We start from the raw sequence: 18,235 nt of genomic DNA on the forward strand, positions 1-18,235 counted from the left end.
AATCTTGGTCTTTGTAAAAGTGGTGAAAAATCATCCTGGAGAATCTCAGGAAACCAAAATATTTCACGTTCTTAATTTGTATTTTCTCAGGAAAATGAAAGGCAGTTTCAGAAAAAGAAAACTCTTATTTTGCCACAAAAAGTGCACAAATTGGGCCATTTCTCTGAGGAAATGTCAAACTTCCAACAGGTGCAAAGTCATAAAAGTTCACAAAGTTTGTCTCAGAGGGTGACCATTTGCCATCTTTGCTGCACAAAGTTGTTTTTCCTATCACAGAAATAGATAATTCTGCTCTGGATCAAATGTACGAAATACCTCTTTTTGCTTTTCAGCATTTGGTACAAAATTTGTTCCTAACTTTCATTCAGCTGCTAGTGTCTTCAGTAACCTTTCCAAGTTACATTTCAACTTCTACTATAGCGATATGCACACCTTATGCGTTCCTTCAGAACCACTTGGCACTCTCAGTTCTGAAGGAACGCAAACATATAGCAAACACTATCAGGCAGAAATCACAGGCCAAGTCACTCACCATAAATGTCTCAAGGGTTCCTTCTCTTCTCGCCCTACGATGCAGGGAGTAGAGGGAAGAACAGACATTTACACACTCACCACCCTATGGAGAGGAGTTGATGACTCTTTCTTCCCTCTTTCCCTTGACTAGCTCAAAAATGAAACGAGAATGAGAAAGAACAAGGCGAAAAATGAGCAAACCCCCCAGAATTTGGCACTTAGACAAACCTGAGTCCATATTTCTTATCTTCTGCTCTGCAACAAGGTCACACTTGGGCTCTTGTGATAGCTTCCATCTTGAACAATACACATGGGGCTTCCTGAGCTCAACAGAGCCATATACTCTGCTGCGGCTTGGCACAGCGGTAACTCACTCTCACCAGAATATTATATACCCAGTTCCTCTTATCCTCAGACACTAATCATTGCACCCTGCTGGGGCGCATGCACAATATCTATGGTCAAAACAAGCATAAGCCTGTTGATCAAATGACATATCGGCTGTTTCAGAGTTGTAACTTCTGTCTATTCTGTAGCCAAGGCCTGAAGGCACGGGGAATTACAGCTGATCAACACTTCCAGTTTTGGCCTCCAAATAGGGAGGTCCCCATATACACTGAACTTGAGATAAGCCTGAATCACAGCCAGGGATCCGAAGGCCTCTAACTCTTGGGGCTGTGCTCGATCTGAATGTTGCAGTTCGGGCCCATGTCTGTTGAAATGTGATCCTGTAGATGCTTGCCATACTTATAGCCTCCATTGAGGCTATGAAGCTGATGGATGAGGAAGTCAACTGCCGAGGATTTCATTAAAACTCAAGCAATAGCCAATTCTGAATTCATACACTAGTAAATGCTAAGATGCAGCAAAGCACAATAATTATGGAAAAACACATGCACAGAATTCTCTGTCATTTTCTGAGTCGTCCCTCGTACATCAACATACGTGCCAGGGGCAAAGTTTCAGCTTTAGGCGCACTGACATTACTAACTCGTGTGATGTAGTAGGTTGCAGGTTTCAGCAATGTGACGGCAGTGTTCTGATCCGTGGTGATGTGTGCATGGTATCACTTGTGCCATCCAGTGAAAACCAATGATGACTTTAGGGGAAAATTGACAGACGGTTGTGGGAGAGTTCAGGCATAGCCTTTCTTCCACCAGGCCTTGGGTGGGGCTGGGGGCTGAATATCTGTGATGGTCAGTAATGAGCATGTGCCTTCACATGTGGCGTTATGTTCAGCAAAGGCTGCCAGCGAGGCACACTCACTGCTCAGCTTGTCATCCAGGTAACCCTGACATGTCCCACTGCACACCAAACCCAGGCACCAGAGATGTGGGAATGCATTTCACCTCTCCTCTCAGTGACGTTTAAACCAGCACGCGCTGGCCCAGCTCCTCAGCACAGCACACTTTGGTGCAAGGAGAGGACTGTGCAAAGGTGGGCATCAGTCTCCTTGGCAATCCCTTAGCTCTGCATAAGCAGTGCTGGGCCAATTCTCCAGCACAAATACTCCAGCCTGGGGGCCATTTTAATTTGCAGTGGCTGCCAGTAGTCCTAAGGGGCCAATAGTGCAGCTGGAGGTGACAGGAACGCACCAGCCACCCTTGCTTTCCCCTGACCATGGTCCTACCTCATGTCAATGACACCAGCATGTCGCCAGTTAGGCAGACAGTAAGTTAGTGATGGATTCCGAATCCCTCCTTTTCTGCAGTCCAGGAGAAATTGGGAGAGAAGCCACTTTCTGAGGTTTGTAAAAGTCCAGCTACATGGGCTTTCTTCCCTTCTTAGCCTGGCCTGGTGTGATGAGCCCTCAATGGCCCTTGCACACTTTCTTCACGGTGTATTGTTTTTAAAGGGACGCCAGAAGCCTTCTATCTCCCCACCTTCAGCTTTGGGGTGGCCTCATCAGGGACAACTGGAAGGCCAACGTTGGCTCTTCCACGTCCATTTGTGGACAACTGGATGGCCCACATGTACACTCCAGTACAGCAGGGCCCAGTGAGTCCTTGTCCTTGGCCTCTTTGAAATTTAAAGGGCACTCTGGAGCTCAGACCCCAAAGTGAGCAAGTCATGCCTGACTAATCTAACTGCCTTCTATGACGAGATAACTGGCTCTGTGGATGAAGGGAAAGCAGTGGACGTGTTGTTCCTTGACTTTAGCAAAGCTTTTGACACAGTCTCCCACAATATTCTTGCCAGCAAGTTAAAGAAGTATGGGCTGGATGGACTATAAGGTGGATAGAAAGCTGGCTAGCTTGTCGGGCTCAAAGGGTAGTGATCAATGGCTCCATGTCTAGTTGGCAGCCAGTATCAAGTGGAGTGCCCCAGGGGTCGGTACTGGGGGCCAGTTTTGTTCAATATCTTCATAAATGATCTGGAGGATGGTGTGGATTGCACCCTCAGCAAGTTTGCAGATGACACTAAACTGGGAGGAGTGGTAGATACGCGGGAGGGTAGGGATAGGATACAGAGGGACCTAGACAAATTGGAGGATTGGGTCAAAAGAAATCTGATGAGGTTCAACAAGGACAAGTGCAGAGTCCTGCACTTAGGACGGAAGAATCCAATGCACCCCTACAGACTAGGGACCGAATGGCTCGGCAGCAATTCTGCAGAAAAGGACCTAGGGGTTACAGTGGACGAGAAGTTGGATATGAGTCAACAGTGTGCCCTTGTTGCCAAGAAGGCCAATGGCATTTTGGGATGTATAAGTAGGGGCATTGCCAGCAGATCGAGGGACATGATTGTTCCCCTCTATTCGACATTGGTGAGGCCTCATCTGGAGTACTGTGTCCAGTTTTGGGCCCCAAACTACAGGAAGGATGTGGAAAAATGGAAAAGAGTCCAGCGGAGGGCAACAAAAATGATTAGGGGACTGGAACACATGATTTATGAGGAGAGGCTGAGGGGAACTGGGGATGTTTAGTCTTCAGAAGAGAAGAACAAGGGGGGATTTGATAGCGGCTTTCAACTACCTGAAAGGGGGTTCCAAAGACGATGGCTCTAGACTGTTCTCAATGGTAGCAGATGACAGAACAAGGAGTAATGGTCTCAAGTTGCAGTGGGGGAGATTTAGGTTGGATATTAGGAAAAACTTTTTCACTATAAGGGTGGTGAAACACTGGAATGTGTTACCTAGGGAGGTGGTGGAATCTCCTTCCCTAGAAGTTTTTAAGGTCAAGCTTGACAAAGTCCTGGCTGGGATGATTTAGTTGGGGATTGGTCCTGCTTTGAGCAGGGGGTTGGTCTAGATGACCTCCTGAGGTCCCTTCCAACCCTGATATTCTATGATTCTATGTGAGCTGCCATATAGTGAAATCCTTGCCTCCATTCACCAGCAAGCCCTTAACCTACCTTGAGGCTTGGAAGAAGCTGGGGCAGCTTGGGAAGGGCGATGGAGCTGGAGGCTTATGAGGGAGAATTGCAGAGCTTGGGGTTGGGGGGAACCTCAAATATTTAAGTTATTCTGACCAGTTTCAGGTCTATATCCAAAATGTAGGGCACTTATTGGGACTGACCCTAAGCTCACCTGTGCTGATCATGACGTGTTAGCCTCCTTCCTGCCCCATCACTGCTTTCTTCTGCATGCTCCACCGTTGGCTCTGGTGATTGTTTTCCTGGGAAAGGTAAAACCTGTAGTTTGGTAACCTCTATGGCTTCTGATTCAAAAGTGACGACATGAATGGATCTGTGTTGTGCACTGATGTATTTGCAAATGTTTGTGTATGTAACTTCCGCCTTCTATGCCTTATGTCAATGAGAGAAACAGGCCACTACTCACAATCAGCCAGAGGTGCACACTGGAGGAGATGGATCCTTGTAATATATCTGCTTTTTGGCTCTCTGTTGTCTCTGTTATCACACTGTTGTCTGATACTTCACATCCCTCACTTGCTTTCGGTGTAAATTCTGAGGACTAGTTGTGTGGGCTGCAATACTTTAGATGCCAGTGTAATTGAAGTGTGCAGTGTCGTTGTAGCTGTGCTGGTCCCAGGACATTAGAGCGACAAGGTGGGTGAGGTTAAATCTTTTTTGTGGACCAGCTTCTGTTGGTGAGAGAGACAAGCTTTAGAGCTAGACAAAAGCTGGTCTCTCTCACCAGCAGAAGTTGGTCCAATAAAAGATATTACCTCACCCACCTTGTCTCTCTAACGTAGTTGAAAGGCATGAACATTCGCGTTGCAAATGACAGGCAGTGACTAGCTGGACCTCTGGCGCAAGCAGTTCTTTTTTTGTTAACAGGTTTGGGTGTATCATTAACTGGAAACCCTTTCCCAGTGAATACTAACTGCAGCTTGCACAGAGGCCACAATGTGAGCATTCCAGCTCCTTTCTGAAGTACTGCTTGGGGACCGAAGACAATCATTGGCAGAAGACAATTCAGAAGCACATGTTTCCGGGGGGGCCCTCCACCCCCCCACATCTAATAATGGGAAAGAAGGGTGCTCGCTAATGCTCACATTTGAATTTTAACTGCCAACCAGGGTCCCGACCTATGGACCAGGTTCAGAGGTGGTGTAGATGGCTTTGTAAATTACACATCAATAAGTTAGTGGGAGGGGGCTGTACATTGGCCAGATTCAGAACTGCTGTGCCTTCAGACAACGCGGTTGTGGTGCGGAATCCACTCTCACTGCGTCCAAATTTGATTTCAAAAGAGAATTTCCCATGAAAGAAACACTGTCCTATGTTATATTTTATTCTTTGGTCGGCTAAGTTAAACAATGACAGAGAAAAATAAAGGTTCTTCCCCCTGCCCCCCCCCCTTCCCCCAACTTCCAGCTTTGTTTCACCCTCTCCAGCCCTTTAATTGGGCTTTGGAGAGGGTGAAAATACCAATACCTGAGAATACGGATTTTTTAAAAAATTGTTACTTTCGTCTGGAATCCCCAGTTTGAAATGATGGCGGCGGCGGTGTGGAAGGTGACTGGCTTGGTTTGTTACAGTAAAGCTGTGTTGTACTTTAGATTACTGATTAACCAACAGCAATGGGGCTCTGCCTTGACCTTTTTTCATTTGAGCAAATATACTCTTCCCTGCCACTTGTAAACAGCAGATTCTGGTAACTGAGTCACGTACTCTTCACACCGTCCAGGTTAGTTTTCTGTGCATCTCTGCCAAGGGTTTTAGGCATGTTGGGTTTGCCTGACTCAGTAAAGCCATTATTTAAGATTATTAGTAGTAATAGTAGCAATAATACCACCACTCCTATGGCACTAGAGATCTGAGGGCCTCCAAGCACTTTGCAAGCATTAATTAAAGAAACCTCACAGTACCCCATGAAGTAGGTAGTGACTGTTATCCCCATTTTAGAGCAGGAGAAGAGAGGTGTTAGCTCAGAAAAATTCCAGGAGCGTGGAAGGGGGCGGACGAAGTTGTGCCAGCTTCCCCACTTCTGCTTCTCTGCTGAGACCATGACTGCTCATGAGGGTTAGCTTGCCAGTCCCAGCCTAGAGGGGGACAAGGAGGTGGCAGACCAGTCCTATCCCATGGAGCAGTGAGGACAGTGGGCCTGGGGGAAGGCATTGAACTAGTGGCTGGCCTTAGCAGGGATTGGGGCCTGGCTCACTCTGTGCCCATCTCTGGCCCAGGCTCTCATTGCTGCTGTCTCCTGGCTGGTTGGCAGGTGGGGACAGGGGTGCCAGGGGCTGCTCAATACAATCTGCCACCCCTCCTCTTCATAGACCTAGAGTGGCATATTTGGTCTGGCTGCCCTTCCATCACGAGCAAGTGGTGTTGCAATCTGGCACATGGAGTGGCAATGCTATTCCCTCACATTTGGCCTGGCTGCCCCCTATCGCAAAGGCAGGGGGGCCAGGCCAAATGTGCCACCCAAGGCTGCTTCCTAAAAGTTGTGGGGGCAGGTCTGGGGGGAGTCAGCTTGCCCCCCAACTACAGTAAATGACAGCCCTTGTGGACAACAGAAAGGTTAAGGTCATTTGCAGAAGTGGCCCTTCGGTTTTGTGTTCCTTAGTTGTTGGGCGCTGGTTTGGGGTCTGATTTGCAGAGTTGCTGAGCTCATACAGCTCCAGCAGAAGTCAATGGGAGTGATGGGTGCTTAGCACCTCGAAAAAAAACAAAAACAGGCCCAAAGTCTGGGCACCCAGCCTGGCCATGTTAGAAAACTGTGGCCTGAGGACAAAATTGCCCAAGAGGTCAATGGGAGAGATGGGAACTGCACCACAGAGTTTTAGGAGCCTAGCCAAAACCACTAGAGGCAAAGGGAGTTTTTCCATTGACTTCAGTGAGTTTTGGATTAGACTTATAATGGGATTTTCAAACGTACCTAGGCACCTAGCTCCCATTGAAATTGGTGGACAGGAGGCCCCTCATCACTTTTGAAAACCCCGCTGTTACTGATTCTCAGTACAGCCGAAGAACTGACAGTCTGTCAAGAAGCTGTGTACGCCTTGATTGTGGTCCTATGGACACCAACCCCTCAGTCAGGTTTTATGGTAAATCACACTGCATGGGGGAGTCAGACTACTGCAAACACAAAATAAGGAATCTCTTTGCAGCTGACTGCACTAAGGTATATTTCCTACCTGCTCCTTTATTGTCTCTGCCTTCATTCTCCTCACTTTAAAGCTTCGCAGCTGTCAGCTGTTTGTGGTGGCTGAAATCTGTCAGGGTGGTTGTAGCATACATCTTAGCTGAAGGTTGGTTTATCCTGCAGTTAACTATTCCCTAATTATCATTCTGACGCATCAGCCACTCAGTAAACAAGGTGAAAGTTTCACATAGATTATTAACCAGTCAATATCATCTGAGATTCTTCATGGTGAAGGGTAATCATTTGCATTAATTACAGATTCCTTGCGGGTAGATTATGTCACTGTATATTCTGGGTTGGATGCACTATAATGGGTGAACAACTTGTTTTTCTTGTTTCTTTGATTTATTCAAAAAGTCTTTCCCCTTGTAGACACACACTTCTCCCCCAAACCAAACCTGATGTTGTATTTAGAGGAAGGATGTCCAGTGGTTAGAAAACTAATCTGGGAATTGGGAGTCTTGAGTTGAATTCCTCAAGTTGCCACACTCTTCTGTAGGAATGTCGACACTGCACACTAAGCCTGGGTGTGTGGGGCCTGGGTTTGTGGCCTTGATGTTTTCAAGCCCATGCCTGAGTGTCCACAATGCAATGTAAACCTGGGTTTACAATTGCTGGACCCAAGTCTCACAACCGTGCTCATGTGTCCACACTGCACTACAAAGACTTTTGGACTTGGGTCTATTGTTTGCCTTGTGCCCACACTGCAAAATGACAGGGTTTGGACCAGAGTCACAGCAGGGCTGCCCCTCGCCCCTTACAGAGTCCTAGGAGCTGCATACTTACAGACCCACATCAGATGAATGTGTGTGTGGATGGAAGGAGCTTTGGGCTCAAACCTGAGATAGAGCCTGTGCTTAGTGTTCACTGTCCTCATACCCAGTCACCTTGGGCAAGTCCCATAGCCTCTCTGTGCCTCAATTCCCCCTCTATAACATCAGGATAATAGTACCCTATACACAAAGATGTGAGGATAAATACATTAAAGATTGTGAGGCTCTCCCATACTAGTGTGATGGGGGGGTCATTGATCAATATGGTGAGAACTTTGAAACCAAAGTAGAAACACTTTCTCCCCTCACTGACCCCCCCCCAAATTCCCCCACCCCAAAAAGTTCTCATTGTAATACTTTGCAGTTGAATATAGCCACTTTCATCCAAGTGGATTAGTGAAGATATTTGTAGTTTTTAAAAGACTCGGCTTAACTAAGTAGCTGTGAACTATCTGAGTTAGTGAAATTTCTGAGCAGCATGCTATGATTTTCAGAAACTCCTGCTTGGTTGAGAGTCCTCCTCCCCTTCTGCTGAGTGTGACTGGGGATCCAATGAGTAACCCAAATCGCCAACTTTATTTAAATGGTAATTTATGCTGTCCTATGAAATAGTTTTATGTCCTCCAGTGTTTGAGAACCTATCTTGATAGTCAACAATAAATCCCAACTTCTCTCCTGCAGTTTCAGATTCTCTGTGGTATCCTGTACCCTGAGCCCCTTCTTGACAAGAGGCCAGCCCCAGGGTTGGTAGTCAGGTGTTGCTTTCAGAGGGATGGCAGGATCCAGCTTTCTTTAACTTCCTGAAGCTTCAAGGAGTGGTTGGCTCTAAATCCCAAACTCCAGCTATTTCTGTGAAGAAACGTCTCAGTGTCACAAAGTTTTTAGTTGTGCGATTCCCATTAAGTCTTAATGGTTCCCTGCTGCTAATGGCCCATGCACCCATCTGAAAAATCCAGCCTATTGTCTCACCCCATATATGTCACTTACGAAAACATCCCAAACACTGTATACACATTCTGGGGTTCAGCTCCTTATTTCCTTTCACTTACATGTTCTACAGCAGAGGTATCCTTGGGGCCTAAATCCAGGCAGCAGTAGGAGCAAAACCCTTTGCTTGTGAGATCCTGATGGGTGTATAACATGGTCCAGCAACATGGTATCCTGGGGCTCTTTAGACAATGAGGCCAGATTCTCAGCTGGTGTAAATCACTGTTGAAGCTACTGGCCATTCACATCAACAGTGGCCTAGGGAAAAGCCATGTGGCTATGCGCATAGGTCATGAGTTACATGATGCCAGTGCATAAGAGACAATGACTAAGCTGCAAATAACGTCAGTTTCACATGATGGCAGACCAGCAGCAGTGTTTATTTATCCCCTCGGAAGCACTCAAAACCACTCTATCACAGCTGCCCACGGCCAGGGTTGTGAAAAGGCCCATTCATCCCTTAAGCAAGTGGTCTAGCCGTGGGAGCCAGTGCGTATAAAGCAGCACATCCAGCCTGGCTGCTGATGGGACAGTGCTCAGGTCTCCGTGGAGACAGGCAGGCTGGTGGGTGATAATCAGCCAAACCAACCAGTCATGCCTACAGGGCTATGCAGCAGCACGGCGGAAGTCAATGCTGTACGTAGAGAGACCCTCGCACAGAGCGGGACTGAGGCCTAGGCTCTCCCAGAGGCGTGAGATTTCACTGCAAGAGCAGTTCTATTTTTTTCAGAGTAAGCTTCTAGCAAAGAGACATTCAAAAATGTGAACAGAGGGCTCTTGATGCCCTCGGGCCTCCCTAAGCCTGAAGTAACAGCTCTGCAAGGGATGAATGACCCAATGCACCTCCATGCAGCACTAACTGCAACTAAAGTGGGGGGGGGGCTGTGAACACCACCCCACGAGAGGGCCCTGAGTGTGTGTGGCAGAAGAGCAGTGTAGTAGGCCTGGATCCAAACAGAAACACCCCAGCTGCTGAGCTAGGTACGGGGACTCCTTTGACTGCCACCCCTGCCTTGCCCCCTGCTGTCACCCTCCGCTGCAGATTCACAGGGAACCCTCACACCATGGCATGTCTGAAGCTCCAGACTGCCTTGTTCCAGCACTGGCTGCCCATGAATACAACTAACAAGGCACAGACCACACAGTAGATCTCCATCATCATGCTTCTCTGGCATCCCATCTCCGCTCCTTTGGCTATACATGGTATGCTTGGTTGTAGGTCCTGTGGACAAGAGCACTGCCTTCTTGCTGTAACCCTGTGGGACAGGCTGTACTATACTCACTGTCCCAGAGCACATGCTCACAACATAGGGGAACATTGCAGCAGCTTTGCCTCAGTTTCCCCTCCATCTTCTATGACTTCATCCAGCCTCCAAAACCTTCTGGGCTGCTTCAGTGACTAAGCCCTCCAGCAAAGTCACATTTGGTCCCGTCTCTTCCAGGGTGCCAACACCCACAAGCTTTGCACTTAGGGTTCTTCCACCCCTGTATCCAGACACATGACAGTCCTTCTCCCCTTTGGCCACAGTAGCCCTCTCACTAGAGCACAGGAGCAGGCCTTTTCGCTGCCCATTAGCTCCAGGGGACTACAATATTTCCAGGTAAATCCTGGCCTTCTCGCAGCCCACCGGCCATGGGCTTGCGCAGGCTCCTTCCCCAGGTGTTTGCTAAAAGAGAAGGAGCAGCCACACAGGTCTGTAATGGACAGACGCCCTGCCCTGCCCTTTCCCGCCTCCCCCCCCAGGGTCTCCTCCTCAGCTAGCTCTCTACAGAGAGCTCTGACCAGTCACACTAACTTCCTGCCCTCAGCCAGGCTTGCCCCCAGGGGAACCAGTCACTCCACACTCTTTCCCTGACACCCCCAACTGCTGGGCTTTCTTCCTATTAAGTCCCACACACTGGCCAGGTGTGGCAGGGTGAAGCTAACTGAAGGGTGCTGGCCAGCCCCAGGCCTTAAAGGGGCAGACCCCCTCGTAGCACAGGCCCACTGCCTTCTTTCCTGTCCAGCACCCCTGCGCCTACTGCTGCGTCTAGACAAATAACACATTGGTGCCACAACATCAATAACAATAAAAATCATTTAAAATAATAATGGTTGCCCTGTCCATTGGCTCCACTAAACTTCCAACAATGCACGCTGCCGCCTGAGGCCCGGTTACTGCTGCCTCGGGAAGCCCGAACGCACCCTGGTTTGGGACTATTTTGTGCCGGGGGATGATGGTGTCATTGCACAGAAATGGCTCCTGCCCTGACTCTATCCATTTTTTTGGAACAAGCCAATGACAGAAACCGAAGGAAAGCAATAGAACAACAGTCTCTGCTTTTGCCATTCGCAGTCTATTTTATTACCCAAACCCCCTCTGTGAGCTGGCAGATTCGTTGCGCTCTATCCTGTGACATCACGTGGAGGCTAGGCCCCTTCTATGGTTCTGACTCGTGTCTGGTGGTTGTGGGGCTTGCCATATTGTGAGCTACATGGGAGCATGCAGCCCTACCACGCAATTAGTTTGATCAAGATGGGAAGGAGAGTTGCCTTTTTAAGGACTACATTATCTCTACCCCTCACGCAGCTGTGTGAAGCCAGGGAGGAGGGCCCAAGGAGCTCCGAGGGCCCCACACAAAGCACAAGGACATTGCAGTCCCTGCTCTCAGGGAAGTTCAAGGACTGCTGCCTGCGTCCCTGCAGCTCGGGGGTAGAAGGAATGGGGAGGGTCACAGCAAAGGAGCAGTTTTACTCCATGCTGCACTCACTGCAGGTCAGGAGCTAAAAGCTACAGTCTGGCCCAAGCAGTTCTCAGTTTGAGCCCAGTGGGAGGAGTCCCATGAGCATTGTGTACACAGTGGCGCCTAGGAGGGACCCCTCAGTAATGCTAAGGGAGCAGCCTGGCTCTGTTCAGCTTCATGTTTGCTTACAGACATTTTTCTCTGAATGGGCAGAGGACTGTGGAACCGCTGATTCATCAGCATCTTTGCTGTCTGTGGCCACTCCACGTGACCCAAGGATAATTTACTTTTCTTGGCTGCTCAGCTTGGTCCACTGCTGTCTCCATTCCCTCTGACTTCAGGGGATTTGGGTAAGAGCAAATAGCGCTGGGTATCTGGTGAAGCCGTTGAGTTAACTCTATGAGGGAAAACAGAGTGACAAATGAGTGAGCTGACTCCGATGTCGCACCCAGGGGAGGGGCTGTCCCTAAATGAACTTCAGACAGGAAAAGTTTTCTGAAATACGGCCTCATTCTCCTCTGGTCTTTCAACAAATCTCCAGGGCCCTGATCCAAACCCACTGCAGTCAAGGGGAGTCTTTCCCATTCAGTGCAGCTTCTGTGGACTTTGCATCAGGCCTCTGTACTGTACTGCATACCCATAAAGGAAACAGAGGGTAAATTGTTGACTACAACACAGGCTAGTCCCAGACAGGATACAATTGTCTCCTGTGCACGTCTCCTGTCATATAACTCCTGCTGCCTCCACCAAAGGTTGGTGCTTTGATGCTTCATTTCCTCTCTCCTCTCCCACTTTGTCATTATCAGCTCCTGTTTTCTGCAACTGATGATAAAAGCAAGAGGAGGATTAAAGCACGAACGCATTTCCACATTTTACTACCTTTGGTTTCATTCTAAAGCTCTGTTGCTGCCCCCCCACATTCCTGTTTATGGTCAGCAGTCCCAACAAGCATGGGAATGCTAATGGCATTGAGATGTCTGACCAGTGCAGGAACTTGGGAGTCTGCCCAGGAAGAATGGCAGAGGACTAGCGTCTGTTTGCTGTCACTGTCCCAGTTGAATAGAACAGTAAAGATACTGACGGCAACAAAACCAGCAGTCTGGCTTTGTCATCAGCAGGCATACTGACAGCAGCAGAACTGGTACACTGGCAGCGCCCCTGTCCCCTGACAGCACGATAGGCCAGGTCAGAGCTTATTCTCATGGAAGTTGAGGGCACTCAGCACCTCACAGTATTGATCCCTATAAAAATTACTCTATAAAGGTTACACAACAAAGGTCTGGTCACTGTGCTATATGTTACACATATGGATCAGATTCTGCCACCTGCACACCAAGCTGTACCTTACCCTGTGAATTCACTGAAATCAGTGGACCTGCTTATGGAACAAAGTACATTCAACCTGAGTGAGGCTAGCAGAAGCTGACCCTAAATTGGCAGTGCTAATATTGGAGATTGGCATGGAACCCCTGAGACGTTCTGAGCACCTGCAACTCCCACTGCAGTTGGGTCAGTTGCAGCTGCTTGGCATCTCTTAGCATCAAGCCCAGGGTTCTCAAAGGAGTAATCCTAAAATCTTGCAAATTGCAATAACTTAATTTTAATCAATAGAGGGAAAAAACTTGCCAAATTGGATAGCAATGCTCATGAGCTCGCACACGCTACCTGTGAAGGGCCTGTCTCCCCCGCAGAACATCACACAGGGCTTTTTATCAAACCTGAAAATGTGTATCAGAGCTGCTTTGGAGATTCTGGCTGATCTTCCACTACGTGCAGGCATGGAGGGCAGCAACACACAGAGCCAAGCAGGTGGTTTGGGCCTTCAGCCGACTAAAGGCATCACTTAGTAGTGCCACATCTGATACTATGCTGTAATTTTCACTAGTAGTACAAGAGTCTTTCATTTCACCGACACTCTTTTGTGTAAGAAGCTGTTGCTTGGCTGAAGATTTATAGATCTTTTTGGCTAGTGAGTGAGCAAGCTCCAGGGGAAGCTGTTGTCACTCCTTTTTATCTTCTGATTGGAATGGGCATTTTTAAAAGTTGCTTTTTTTCCTCCCTGCAACGAAGGGGAGAAAAATTGACTTGACATTTTTCACTCTGTAGTAAAACATCCGTTAAGAGCACTGAATAAATTCTGTTCCTTCATTTTGAAGATGCATTGCTCTTTATGGCCTTAGATGCTGCCTTACAACAATAATAACAGGAAAATAAACTATCAACAAAGCAATAAAAGTGCAAGTTTCAGACGAATGGCCGGGAGAGCCACGTAGTATATTTTCCGTGAACGCTTGTCTCAGGGAACACGCAGTGCAATACAATTGCTGCAAGCTCCTCCTGTTGGCAGCTGACATTTCCATTCTCAGGTTTTGTGGGTCTCAAAAGGCTAAAGTTAAATCCTTGCTGTTGGTGCCACGCAGCCACTGCAGAGATCTGCTTTCACATGGCTGCTAGTGCAGGGGAGTTTCAGAAGGTTTTTGGATTGGTCTGGACGTGACAGTCTAGCAACTTGCTACAAATAGAAATAGCAGAAGATGGTAGCCGTGTAAAATATGCCTTGTGCTAATCGTTTGTAGAGAAGTAGCATAGGCAGGAAGTTGGTGAAAAGGATAGACATGCTATTGTTTTCTGCTCTTTGTTATGGGATCCCTCGTGCTCCCTTTCCAAGTCAATGGCAAAACTTCCACTTTGGTACAGTGGCAGCAGAATCTGGCCCAATCACCTGGTTCTCATACATTTGGGGCCATTCTTTGTGAGGACAGCCACATTAAAAAAGCCAGCACTAACCTGTAAGACCAGCTTTATAAAGCTGCCACAATGCCAGGACTGTGGCCCTGCTCCAAGCTCTGCCCTGAGGCCCCACCCTCACGTGGCCTCTTCCCCCTGAGGCCCCGCCCACCACTTGCACAGGGGATAGGGGGCAGAGAGGAGCGAGTGGCCGGCAGGGCCTCAGGGGGAAGAGATTGAGTGGGGACGGGGCTACGATCCGGGCCCCAGGGCTCCTTCTGAGTGTGGGCCCGCACCACAATGCCATTGGTGCTATTGTAAATCCAGTAGCAAGCTGCCCTGTATACTAAGTAACAGCTCAGCTCAGCTCATTTTGACCTCATTACAACATTGTAAAGTATCATGTCACACCAGACACAAATGGGTCTGGACTGGAATCCCACCTCTGCTCTGAACCTCCCTCACTTGAAAAAACATGGTTCTCAATCTGGCTTTGTGGCTTGGAGCAACCTATAAATAAAAGGTTTGCAAAACCTGCAAACCTCAGTGCCTAAAGTTAAGCACCTAAATCCATATTTAGGCCTCTAAACAAAAGTGGCTTATTTGTCAGAGGTGCCGAGCACATGTAGCTCCCATTGGCTTCAGTGAGATTCGTGGGTGTTCAGCCACTGACATTTGGGGGTCTGAAAATGGATTTAGGAACGTAACTTTTGGCACTCAGATTTGAACGTTCTGGTCAATGAGATAGGGTGATTTGACTAAAATGACATTTGGGGAGTTTGAAGACTCAGCAATTTGAAGTAAGGCGACACTTTCAAAATGGATTAAATGGAAAACAAACCTAATGTTCTGAAGTACCCAGGACAAGCATCTGCTGTCTGGAACTCCTTGTAGCTAGTGAATTAGATATTGGATGGAAATGCCCATGCTTGTCTCTCAACAGAATTTTTTTCAGCGACACTTTGGCCCAGATCATGAAAAGTATTTAGCCCCTTAACTCCCATTGGATCAATGATTTCAATGGGAGTTAGGCACCTAAATACCTTTATCTGGGTCTTTGTTTTTTGCTATTGCTGTGTTAGACTCAGCAGCTCTAGCCTACAGGGGATCCATGCAAACCTCCTGATCCTTTTGGTTCCCATGGGTTTCTCAGCCACTGAATTTCACTTTTGGGTTCACAAATCCCCCAAAGCAGCCCAAACTGCTGAGCTTTGCCTGGTTTGGGCTCAGAACTGTAGAAAATGGTTGCTTTTCCCCTCTTCTCAACCCCAGCTAATAAAACCATAAGAAAATATGTTGCCCAGTTGTAACAGAAGCAAAAAATACGATCAACATGCAGGACCAAATTCAGAGCTGCTGTTGTGGGTGCAAGGCTGCTGAAGGCACTGATTTCCTGGACTCCTTGCAAGCTAGCTTTCAGCCTGAGTGCACCATGAAGACTGAGCTTGCTCCACTGGCTGAGGGTTGATACTCTTAGATCTGTCAGCTTCTGGTCCCAATACAGGCCATGGAGATTTGTGGGCCCTGGCTTAGATGGAGGTGGTTGAATTTCAGTGGCTTAGTTTCTTTCCTCTCAGAGAGCACCCAGAGGGCAGCGCTGCTTTCATGCCTGATCTGTGCTCTTATTTTGTATCATATCTTGCTTTGGCAATAACTTCATAAAAGCCAAAAAAACAAACCCCCCACATCCAAATAACAAAGAAAGCCGTGTAGCGGCTGTCACCATCAGAAATAAATTACTGCTTCCTTAGTTGACATTGAGTCAAGAGAAGCAATGTCCTTGCCTGCTCTACAATAGCAATCTGTTACAGAGTGGTTATTGGTTACTAAACTTACCAGCATGACTTATTCAGATTTAGGCTCTTCTCCGGTCAAATGGTGTGGTGAGGCGCCTGATACTCCAGCAAAGGACTTTGCTGCTTCAGCATTTGTGGCATAGCACAGTTCTCACAACAGAGCAAAACACTGAACTTCAGTGTCGTGTTTGTCTGTGTAAATGTAACACAAAACACAACTCTGGCTTGTTCATTTCCTTAAGAGCCTAATCCTTCTTTGGATTTCCATGGCTGATTCAGAGCAAAATGAATTTTTTGCTCTGATCTGGAATAGTCAGAGACTACAATATGGATTATAATCTTGCATAAAGGACTGACAAATTAACTGTGCATTTGCACAAAGCAGGTTGTATGTGTTAGCAAGCAGTAGCAGTAGCTCTGTGCACTGAAATATTGCAAGCACACACCAGACAATCTCATCTTCAACTGGATACAATAACTCACTGCATATTGCATTGTGTCCGACAGGTGAGGAAACCACTATATTTTATTAGATTACATTCTCTGTGAGTCTTTCTGCACCCATTTCTACATCAGGATTGTTTTGTAATACCTTACACTGAGAGCTGTAAGAAAGGAGCACTACATGCTACGTATGTGAATGAATAAAATAGTTCCACAATAAAAACAATGTCAACTGTTTTGGGGGGATTTCAGTGTGATTACAGTATATCCTTGCAGTAGACAGGTGGACACAGTGCAGTATTGAGTGGCCTTCACTGTAATGAAAAAAAGATGTGACGACAGCTTAGAATAACCCTGCGCCCCATCCTCAAAATGGGATTTTCAAATCCTCCTGACAAGCGCAGATCAGACTTGTGGGGGCCCCACATGCAACTTTGCGCAAACAACATTTACACCACCCATTAAAATCGAAACTCTTGAAATATCTCATTGTGGCACACAGCCACTTTACAATACGTGGGTGGGAAAAGCTGTCAGCATAGCGGAAAAACATATTCTGCTGAAACTGAAATCTATGCAGAAACAGCAGAGTCATTCTTTAACAGTTAAGGTAGCCCAGGCTTATTACCGGCTCGTGGTACAGTGGATCATGTCTGACACATATACACTGTCACTTGCTGCCATGAAATAATATAAAATGCTAAACAAGAAAAGAATTAGAAGCCCACTGCTGACTTTCCTAAAGAAGTTTTATTGTATATTGTATTGGGGTGAATTCAGGTCTGATGAATGGCACCAGATTGATCCTACTGCAGACTGAGGGCCTCTAGTTATCCACAACGTGGGCATCAGGAGGGCAAGTGGCTCTGCACTACCCAGATCATATACATCAGCCCTGACCTGGAGGGGCAGCCTATAGGAATGAGATAACAGTTGAGCCTTCAGCAGTGTCACCAACTCTTACTGTTAGGATTTACTATTTGGTAAGAGCCTTAGTCATGGCCCAGGACCCCATTGTGCTAGATGCTGTACAAACACAGATGTGATTTGATCAAGATTCTTGCAATATCTGATATTTTACTTAAAACCCAGCTCCTGAAAACTAATACTTATGTGAGAATTTCAACTTCTTTTAAAAAAGGAAGTTTGTAGCCCTCATGGTGCTAGAGAAAAGCTTGACAATGTTACTCATGTGCACCTGTGGAAGTGTGGACTCACTGGTGGCATACCCCTTCCTGGCTGGTCATGGCATAGCAGCTCTTTCCTTTTCTATCACCCCTGCTGACAGACACACCGGCTCTGCAGTGGCCTCTCTTCTTGTGACTCAGCCCTCTGGCCACGTCACTTTAAAGTCTTTTCCTTTACAGGATATAAACATCCCACGTGGATAGTGTCCCATTTGACACTGGTCATTGACACAGCTTCTTACCCTCCTGGGGTCCTCTTCCATTCCACTCTTCTGTCAGGCTAGTCAGGGCTTCTCCCTGGAGTCTTTCAACCAAACTCAAAAGCAGAATAGAATCCACGACAAAAGCTCCCTTGGGTTTAACTTTTAATCTGTAATGGGTCCTCCCCCAAGTCTCTGTTCTCTTGCAGAACTCTGACTCTCAAGAATTCCCGGGAGTCTGGCCTCTATTCCGGATCCTCTACCCCATTTACCCCTACAGCCATCTGCCTGTTGGCTGGCCCTCTCTCAAGCCTACTCCAGGAATCACCTT

General features: G+C 47.4%; 1 long non-coding RNA gene across 2 annotated transcripts in view; it reads right to left on the reverse strand.

The window, feature by feature from the left end:
* The window catches only part of LOC140896295 (uncharacterized), a 60,627-nt gene extending 53,457 nt beyond the window's left edge, over positions 1-7,170 (reverse strand). For both annotated transcript variants that reach the window (XR_012154505.2, XR_012154506.2), the window contains exons 1-2: positions 7,059-7,170; positions 4,043-4,130 (exon numbers count right to left, since the gene is read on the reverse strand). This is a non-coding gene — a long non-coding RNA (uncharacterized LOC140896295). The remainder of the gene's footprint in view (positions 1-4,042; positions 4,131-7,058) is intronic.
* Positions 7,171-18,235: the final 11,065 nt, after the last annotated feature.

This window comes from Lepidochelys kempii, chromosome 12 (assembly GCF_965140285.1).
Source record: "Lepidochelys kempii isolate rLepKem1 chromosome 12, rLepKem1.hap1, whole genome shotgun sequence".
NCBI classification, from domain to species: domain Eukaryota; kingdom Metazoa; phylum Chordata; order Testudines; family Cheloniidae; genus Lepidochelys; species Lepidochelys kempii.